Below are 9,607 nucleotides of genomic sequence, written 5' to 3' on the forward strand. Positions count from 1 at the left end.
TTATATTACTTGATTCTTGGATGAAATCTCAAAAACTCGCCCCAATTTTGAACCCATTTGGCGAAATCTCACAAATATATCACAAAAATTTACTCCAATTTGAGCCTATTTAGAGAAATCTCACAAATATATTACAAAAATTTGCCCTAGTGTGGGCCTATTTAGTTGTAAAAAATTTTGTTCGGATGGCTCTCCATTTATTTGAACAAAATAAGAAATTGTGTTTTCTAAAATTTAGCAAATAATTACATACTTACATGCAATTGTGAACAAAAAATTACATTTTTTAAATAAAGATGTTTAAATGTCATGTTTAAACTCATGTAGAAGAGTCCATGATGAATCTCTCAAAACAAGACTAAATGGCAAAAGGTCTCTTCATCATTTTAGAATCAGCGCTTAGGGAAAATGATCACTTTTCTCGTTAGCTCATCTTTTAGGACCAAACAAACGGGTATTATTTTTTATTTTGAGGTAGTTAAGGGAAATGACATATCAAGATCTGTCTTGCTTTTGCACCCGAATTGTATCTAACCCATTCAATATCACATTTTAGTCAAAATAAATAGTTTATCACCCTTATTTTTTAAGAGAATTTAGTCAACATATAAGCACTATAGGTATGTATATATAGGTAGAACGATAGCTAAACAAATAAAAACATGTTATAGCCTCATAATCACAAGTGATTGGTAGATTCCTTACGAGCATGATCCTTATTTCGAGTTGTCATGAAAGATAAGTCAACGATAGACTTTATGAGCTTCTAATACAACTTGAAGACGATAGCTAAAGAAATAAGGGCTCTGTTTGGATTGTCAATTTTTGCAAAAACTGTTTTTGTCTTTCAAAAACAACCAAGTATTATAAGTCTACTACAATAAAGTCTACAGTTAAAATTTAACAAAACTACGTCGTTTTGACTTAATGACCAAAAGACATGTTGTCGGACTGCCTTCATCGTTGAGACCCATTCAACCCTAAACAACTTTCCCAAACAAGCAAACATTCTAGTCGCTGCAGAAAAAACATAAACCAGAGTGGATTCAAGATCTGCAAAATGCTCCGGATCTGCAACCAGTGACGTAAATCTGAGCCCATTTACGCCGCGATTCTCACCCTTTTCCTACGATTGAGACACTAAATCACGGCGGGTCTTCAGCTCCAAAAAGCAACCGACAGTAGAGTATCTTCGCTGTGCAGGTCGAATAAGGTAAGCTACTGCTGATTTCCCTACTTATTTTACCTTTTTCAGGGCTGATTATATGAGGTTAACCAGGGTGGGAGTGTTGCGTTTTGATCTTGGGAAAGCTTCAGAACGAACATCGGTCTGTTGGGTGTCTGAAATCCTTCGCTCCTATGATTATATCATTTTCTGTATGTAATAACTGAAGTAAAATCCATTATATTCAGGCCTTCCTGGAAATCTTGGATGCTAATTTAAGATGGTACGCAGTAAATTACACTCTGCTTTTTTTATTAGTTCTCATAGTCAGTCGAATTGATGCATTTGTCCGAGAAAATGTGAAAAACGGGGGAAGGGGAAGGGGAGCTTGTTAGCTCTGTATCATGCTTTCTGTGTCGGAGCGATTTCAGAAGAGATGGGAGCTCTTTTTAATGTTTTCTTGTCATGTACTTTGTCCTGGTCTTGGTATTGGTCTGAGATTTCAATAATGGAAGGAACAGCAACAGGTCCATTATTTTTGTATTTGATTTACTTCCCACCAGTACTCAATCTATCATACCTTTATTACCGAGCACGCAAATCCTGGAAACTGCTTGATTTGTTTATCCCCTTCCAAAATAGAAAATTGTTCAGATTATATCACTCTTGATACGTTCCTCGATCAACACGTTTCGAGACACGTAGCACGTTTGCCCAAGGATCTAGCGAGGATGTCCAACGCTTGGAATTGCGGGATCTAGAACCAAACGGACGACACGATTTGATTCAAGACGGTAGACGACACTCCGATGAAGGTGAATACTCCAGGGGAATAGGTCGGTAGAACAATCTAGGACAGGACGCAAGACTGCTCAAAACCCTTGCCAAAGCAAGTAAAGGGGTCGAATCTCTCTCTCAAGAAGAATCGAAAATATGCAAAACTTTATTGATAAAACGTCTCCCTTAAAGCTTACAAAGCAAGCCTATTTATAGGCTAAAGTGACTAAAACCCTAAAGGCTAGGAAAAGGAAAAAGTCGGCCCATGTTTTTGGAACAAGATGGGCCGGCCCATGCTCTTACTTAATCATTAACTAATTGCTAACTAATTGATGGGGCCTAAGGCCTTATTCGCTTGGTGGCCCGCTTGACTCTTCGTGGACTTGGATCATGGTGTAAACGACTCGATTGTCTCTCTCCAAGCCCTCAATATCTTAGTGAACTCCATGTTGGTCTTGAACGTTCCTTGAATTGCTTAGCCCGTGCACATGTGACTGGGCCCAATGGTACTTGAACTGGGTCATTGGTGGGCCAAGGTCCGTGCACACATCAGTCCCCTCCTCTTAAGAAGGATTTGTCCTCAAATCTAGATGGGGATGGAAGATACTAACAAGAGTTAGTAGTATGACAACTCAAATCGATAGTGCGTTTGGAAGTCAGCCACGTTGGGAACAAATGAAAGGTCACGAGCCAAGTTAAATGTCGTTTGGTCAGCTTCATTAGGCTCTCAAACAAGGACATGCGCCAAGATAGGAAAGAGCTTGTGTAAGGCTCGTGAAACTTCCAGGTAGCAATCCAAAGCGCTCTAATCATCCTTCGGCCATGCATTGTTATAGTGTCACCATTCTCATGCACAAGATAAGGATCTTCAGAATGATGCTCATGGGAGCAAGAGAAATTCCAAATCGGGTTTGTCAAGGTGGTATGACTCGTCCCTGGTTGTTGCTGATTTGGCACAACTTGCCTATTTGGAGGTGAAACATTGAACCAATCGGGTTGCACTTCCCTAGAAGTACGAACCAGTGATGTAAGACCAACGTTCGGATCTTTATTGACACATTTGTGGGTATCACCCGACAAAAGTGGCAGCAATGAAGTGAGACGCACTCCATACGAATCATATGAATTTGTGCAAGTTGGAGTTGGTGAAGTAAGCTCGTGGTGACCAGCTTTTGGACATGTGAAGAAGCACGAACATGCTCCACTTTCAGCAGAAATAAGCACAAAATCGGGTTGCAAGTCCTTAACCATAGTTGGAAAATTTTGGACAGCGTTACAACCTACAAAAACAAAATAACCTTCAACTTGAAGCAATTCGGAAATCGGGTAAAGAACTAATGGTACATTATTAACTAGATGGTAAGAAGGTGTAGAGCAAGATGGAAATGAGAAAACTCCCTTTGACACTTCAATATTCCTTCTACCAATTGATTCAACTTGAGATGCCAGTGCTAGTCCTTTACACTTCTCTTTAACACCTACATGAGAGCGACAAGAGTTAGTGCTAGTATCATGCTCAAAATAAGGCAAAGGTGAGGAATAAACCATAGGTAGAGAACAAGCAGTAGAATCTGAAATTTCCCTTTTAAGACGAGCTCGAATCAATCCTCCAATGGTGTGGACAGGTTTGAGTTGACATGGTTCCATGAATTGAGACCAAAGAGATTTAGCTCCTAGAAGACAAACTCCATGGAAACTCGCAAAGTGTCCAAGTGACATGGGAATGGAACATGCCATGACCAACTCTACTTGACTTTGTTTAATCTGCACAAAAGAAGAGATACTAAACAAAACACATGTTAGCTTGTTAGCAAACAACACGTCCAGACTTTCAACTTTTGCGAACATGGCCAACTCTTCCTCTTTACTCATCAATAAGGCCAAACTATTCTTGCCTTTTCCCACTCCATTTGTCTCGGACCATTGTCCATTCATGGCACTTGAGTTCGGATTATGTTCATGGCTTAGTTGCATCTCATTCATAGAGGGCTCTTCAATCGACGAGGGACTAGGATGAATATTTCCTTTGTTACCACCGGTCGACACATGATTAAGTTGCTCCAAGTGGGAATCCCATACTTGGCTAAGTCTTTCCATCATGTCATCAATCAATGCATTAGTCCGACTTCGGAATTTATCCTTTGATTCACGAAGCTTTGACTCAATTCGAGAATTCTCAAACTCCTCGTCTTGATTGTCAAGACACTTCTTAGATGCACCTCGTTTGCTTGAAGTTGACCTCGATTTAGATGCTCTACGCAGACTTCTTTGGTCCTTCTCATACTCATCACAATCTTGTTTATACCTTTCATATACACACAAAGCACGGTGGCGTTGCATCTCCTCCCGGAGTGAATGATACCCACGTTGTGAACTGGATTGCATGGAACTAGAGTACTTGAGAGTAGTCTGCTTGGAACCCCTCCTCTTGAGAGGCTCATTCTCCAAGAATTCTTGGTTGGATGAGTAAGAGGCAACTCCCCTAGGCATGATTATGTGACCTGCAAAAATGGTTAGCAAAGAAAAGGAATTTTCCTCCCACACACAAGCTCACGTTTGTACACTCGACTCTCGTGTATCACTCAGGCTGATGACACTCTAATGGTCTTACCATTACACTTACGTTGCCGGATTGAGTAACTTGAGCAATGCCGCACAAGGTCCAAGAATTGTTCACCAAGTTTCGTACAAGAGTAACCAACGAGCAAAGATACTTTGGACACACTTGAGATACTGTTTTATGACCTAAATAATGTAGGTGAGCAGCCCAAGATGATCGACACTAGATAAGACACAAAACTCAAAAGCTGAAATTTTGGAATTCCTAGAAAGAACTCTACCCGAACCAATTTCTGGAATTTGTTTTCTTTGGAGGTGGTCTTAGGGTGCTCAATTGGTGCGATACCCGTCCCTACCAGCTTAACCAATTCGGTTGGCACTTGTAGTTGCAACCGACCTTGGACACAAGATTGTGTAGAGGTGGCGGCTGTTTCTTTCAGGAAACACGGCTTTAGGGAATGATTTGGGGTTTGGCTGAAGGGGAAACTGAATTGGTGAATATATGGGCGGTGGTGGTCGGTCAAGACATTGGGAAATGATTTTGGTGTGGTGGCCGAATGTGAGACAGAATTTGGGAAAACTGAATTGTTTATTGAATTGGTTATATGTGGGCGGTGGAGGTCGGTTGATGGAAGGCTGGATTGTGTATTAAGTGGACTATTGAGTCGGTAAAGGCTTTGGGAATAATTGGGTGTGATAGCCGGCGGTGTTTTGGAAAACTGAATTGGTAGGTTGTGCGGCTGTTTATGTCGGTCAAGGCTTTGGGGAATGGTTTGGTGTTTGGCCGAATGGGAGACTGAATTGATGATTATATGGGCAGTGGAGGTCGGTTGGAGGGGAGCTTGGGTCTTGGCCAATGGGTTCTTGGCAGCTATTAATCCCAACAAAGGTAGGATTAGTTGGAGTCAAAGGTGGGACTTGGTTTTCCCAAGTAGGGAACCTTAAGAGCCGGATCTTTCCTTTTTTTTTTTGTTTTTTTTTTTGTTTTTTTTTTTGTTTTTTTTTTCGTTTCTTTCTGCTTCTTTTTTTGGCTCAATCAGATTCCTTCAGGATGTAATTCCAGTCCCAAAAAAATTTCCTTGAATTCGGCTCAATATCCAAAATTTGCCAAGACAAGACTGAAGTTGTTTCAAGTGTTTCAAACCCCACGATTTTGGTTTCAAGAAGTTCCAAATCAGTCTTTGGTAGGCCAAGATTTTCAAGAAACTTGTTCAAGAAGCTCAAGAACTCACCCAAGGATATTTTGGTTTTCAAGTTTGGCAAGAAAACAACACAAAAGTTCAAGAACAAGAGTAAACAGGTTCGGCAGCCCCAACGACCAAATTCCAGCAATGACTTCAAGGGCCACAACCAGGTATGCGGCTTTCTCTCCTTTTCTTTTTTTTTTCTTTTTTTTTGTGACTTTTGCTGGGTTGTTTACACGGCCCCAACAACACAACAACCAACCAGAATGGACCCACTATCTGGACACATACTAATCAGCAATTAACGAAGGAGAAATCTAGACAAATTGCTACAACACAAGATGCGACAAGGAGGGAAAGGAACCCTAGCCGCCGCACAGTTTTTTTTTTTTTTTTTTTTTTTTTTTTTGGTGGTCACGGCACAACTACTTTGGGCAGTGACTATGCACACAAGACACCAAGACACGACCAGAAATTTCAACACACAAACGCGGACAGAAATTGACGCCAATGAGGGGCCAAGCCGCGGACAGATTCGTGACACGCGGAGACACAACGACAGACTGAATGTTGGAACAACAAGCTGAACACACACACAGACAGATTATGCTTGAACAACTAGAAGATACAATAGCCCAACAGTTTTGACGCAACAAAAGGACGCAACTAACGACGCAACACAACAAGCAAGTTGCGGCCAGGTTGAGTTGAGAACTTCGACAAGAGCTATACGGATAGGTTTCTATGTTTTTTTTTTTGTAACAATGTGGCCGGACAGATTGGCAACAAGGTTCAATGACACAAAGGTGGACAGATTTGGACCCAAATGTTACGGACAGAATCCAGCCACGAAGTAATACCAACGGACAGAAATTTTTAAGACTTGCGACAAGTTGTAAGCACGAACAGATTTTTTTTTTTTGAGATAATTGCAGCGGAATTAATGAAAACTAAGACACAACTACGGATATAACGGAAGATACCTCCACCAAAGCTCTGAAGCCAACTGATACGCTCCTCGATCCACGGTCGAGACACGTAGCACGTTTGCCCAAGGATCTAGCGAGGATGTCCAACGCTTGGAATTGCGGGATCTAGAACCAAACGGACGACACGATTTGATTCAAGACGGTAGACGACACTCCGATGAAGGTGAATACTCCAGGGGAATAGGTCGGTAGAACAATCTAGGACAGGACGCAAGACTGCTCAAAACCCTTGCCAAAGCAAGTAAAGGGGTCGAATCTCTCTCTCAAGAAGAATCGAAAATATGCAAAACTTTATTGATAAAACGTCTCCCTTAAACCTTACAAAGCAAGCCTATTTATAGGCTAAAGTGACTAAAACCCTAAAGGCTAGGAAAAGGAAAAAGTCGGCCCATGTTTTTGGAACAAGATGGGCCGGCCCATGCTCTTACTTAATCATTAACTAATTGCTAACTAATTGATGGGGCCTAAGGCCTTATTCGCTTGGTGGCCCGCTTGACTCTTCGTGGACTTGGATCATGGTGTAAACGACTCGATTGTCTCTCTCCAAGCCCTCAATATCTTAGTGAACTCCATGTTGGTCTTGAACGTTCCTTGAATTGCTTAGCCCGTGCACATGTGACTGGGCCCAATGGTACTTGAACTGGGTCATTGGTGGGCCAAGGTCCGTGCACACATCAACTCTTTTTCTCTCTGGATAACAATGGATCATCCCTGAACTTGCACTTTGTGATTTACTGGACCATTTCTATGTGTATAGTTTTGAGGAACTGTTTACGAATTTTGACATTTGATTTAATTATTCAAACAAGCATATCCTTCTTAATGCTTGACTGGCTTGTTCGGTGAAAAAGAATAGGGTACAATTGCTCCTTAGGCAGTTAGGACACATGAAACATTATCTTTCAAGGTGAAATCCTGGTCTTGTCCAAACTGTAAATTATATGATATGTTTGCGGTTAGCTCGGCCTTGTACCAATTTCATGTAAATTTTTCCATAGAGAAACCTATTAATGAATACTTCAAAGTATTCATTTTTAGTTGCAGAAGGTTGTGCTTGCAATGAATGCCTAACTAGTTTGACATGCAGCAAATCCCAATAAATTGTTTGTGGTGTTTACTTTTAATGAAGTTTGGTCTAGACATGTTCACTTTCTCTTCTGAAAGGGAATAAAGCTTACGTTAGAGTCTTGGTTGATGCATGAGATGCTCTAATGTCCATTTTCATCTATTAGATTACAAGTAAATTGTAAAACTTATGCGAAGTCATTTAGGATTACAAACATTTAGCATTGTACCTCTTAATCCAACATGTAACCTGTCTCATTATCACCCTGTAAACCAGCTTTTTTTGTTAGACTATCAACAATCACCATTTCAGTATGCTTAGACCTTTCCTATTCTTCTTCTTAGTAAAGATCCTTGGTAGGTGTTGTTTTTGGCATCAGGTACCTTCTGTGTGTGATTTAATTGTTTTTTAATACGAATATTTTCTCTTGATTGAAACCTGGACAGAATATTCGACGGCTGTTGCTACATGTTCCAAATATTTATGTAGTTGTTTATATTATTTCAAACTTGCACGATCAGATGTCGAGAGTCAAATTTTAGGGCAGTTTGATTTCCCAAAAGCAACTGAATTTATAGAGCAGTCTAACTTCTCCTTGCTGTCCATTCGCTTATACAGGGTGGTTTACCGCTCTATATTGCCGCTGGCTAGGATTTCATGCCCCCTGTTACCCGCCGTGCTGCCAAAGGTATATTTGCCAATTTCCCCTTTGTTCATTGCATTCTATAGTATGGTTGTCTAGTATTTGATGATCCTTGTCGTTGACACAGCATTGAAGCCGATTGGGATCCAGAAATCTCTTTCAACCAGGTCTGATTGGGCGGAAAACGATATTCGGCAGTGCCTTTCTAACTACTACAAGGTACCATTGTACCTCGTGTAGTTTTTTTTTCCATATTATGTGTCTGAAACACCATTTTAGTCATAATATGTTAGGGGGCTAACTCTTCTAAAGTTGGACCTTCTTCCTTGTCCCACGAAACAGCAAATTCGAACATTTTTTGTTCATTGCCTTGAATATTATTGTCGGATTTCACTATGCATGGTAGCATTTGTTATTTAGTTCTAGTTTTTGTCATAACTCTTGACTCTAAAGCGAAACTTCACATTACCAAAACTGGTTTTGTTCCTGATTTGCTAGTGTTATGTTGGATGAGTGCTCAATTTAACCTTTTTTAGTTCTAGATTTTTAGATTTTGTTAACAGATTTGGCTTGATCCTCATTACAATACATGATTGTCTAATATTAAACCTGGTTATTGCTGTATTTTTCAGTTAACCATTGGTTATTTAAAGTGTATTTAATGGCCGACAGATTTGGGTTATCCACAGATTTGGCTGTAAAGTGTAGTTAAACGTTAATGGCTTTAAATCAAATTTAGCCGCTTATGCAATACAATCTGTTTTCCTTTCTAAAAAGCTGCTTACAATCTGTTTTTTCAACTGGATTTGTGTATGGCTTATTAAGATGAGAAAACAAAGGCGCCATCAAGATAAGGAGCGTTGTAATTACTCTAGGCAGCACGAAATCCAGTTTGCCAACCATCTTGTTGGGATGCATAGACAGGGTGAAATTAGGGACAATATTACTACCTACGTGGTTCCCGAAATCCAGCGCCGATTAAACGGCCAGTACGACACCTCGTTTACTGAGGATAGTATAAGGAGCAAGTATTATGCATTGCGCGGGGAGACCAAGCTGTACATTGCCTTTAAGAGGCGTGGAATGGGAATGGGTTGGGATAGCCAGAAGTTTACATGGCTTATGGATGATAGCCAATAGGCCGCGATGGAGCAGGTATAACCATTTTCTGTGCCTTTTTTTATATAAACAGTTTTGTCATTTCATACGTGTATATTCCATTAA

General features: G+C 40.5%; 1 long non-coding RNA gene across 1 annotated transcript; it reads left to right on the forward strand.

Annotated features, from left to right (window-relative positions):
* Positions 1–1,118: 1,118 nt before the first annotated feature.
* On the forward strand, positions 1,119–9,293 carry LOC140021463 (uncharacterized). Its single transcript, XR_011825263.1, has 4 exons — positions 1,119–1,213; positions 8,359–8,428; positions 8,511–8,602; positions 9,209–9,293. It is a non-coding gene; the product is annotated as an uncharacterized lncRNA (long non-coding RNA).
* Positions 9,294–9,607: the final 314 nt, after the last annotated feature.

This window comes from Coffea arabica, chromosome 11e (assembly GCF_036785885.1).
Source record: "Coffea arabica cultivar ET-39 chromosome 11e, Coffea Arabica ET-39 HiFi, whole genome shotgun sequence".
Classification (NCBI taxonomy): Eukaryota; Viridiplantae; Streptophyta; class Magnoliopsida; order Gentianales; family Rubiaceae; genus Coffea; species Coffea arabica.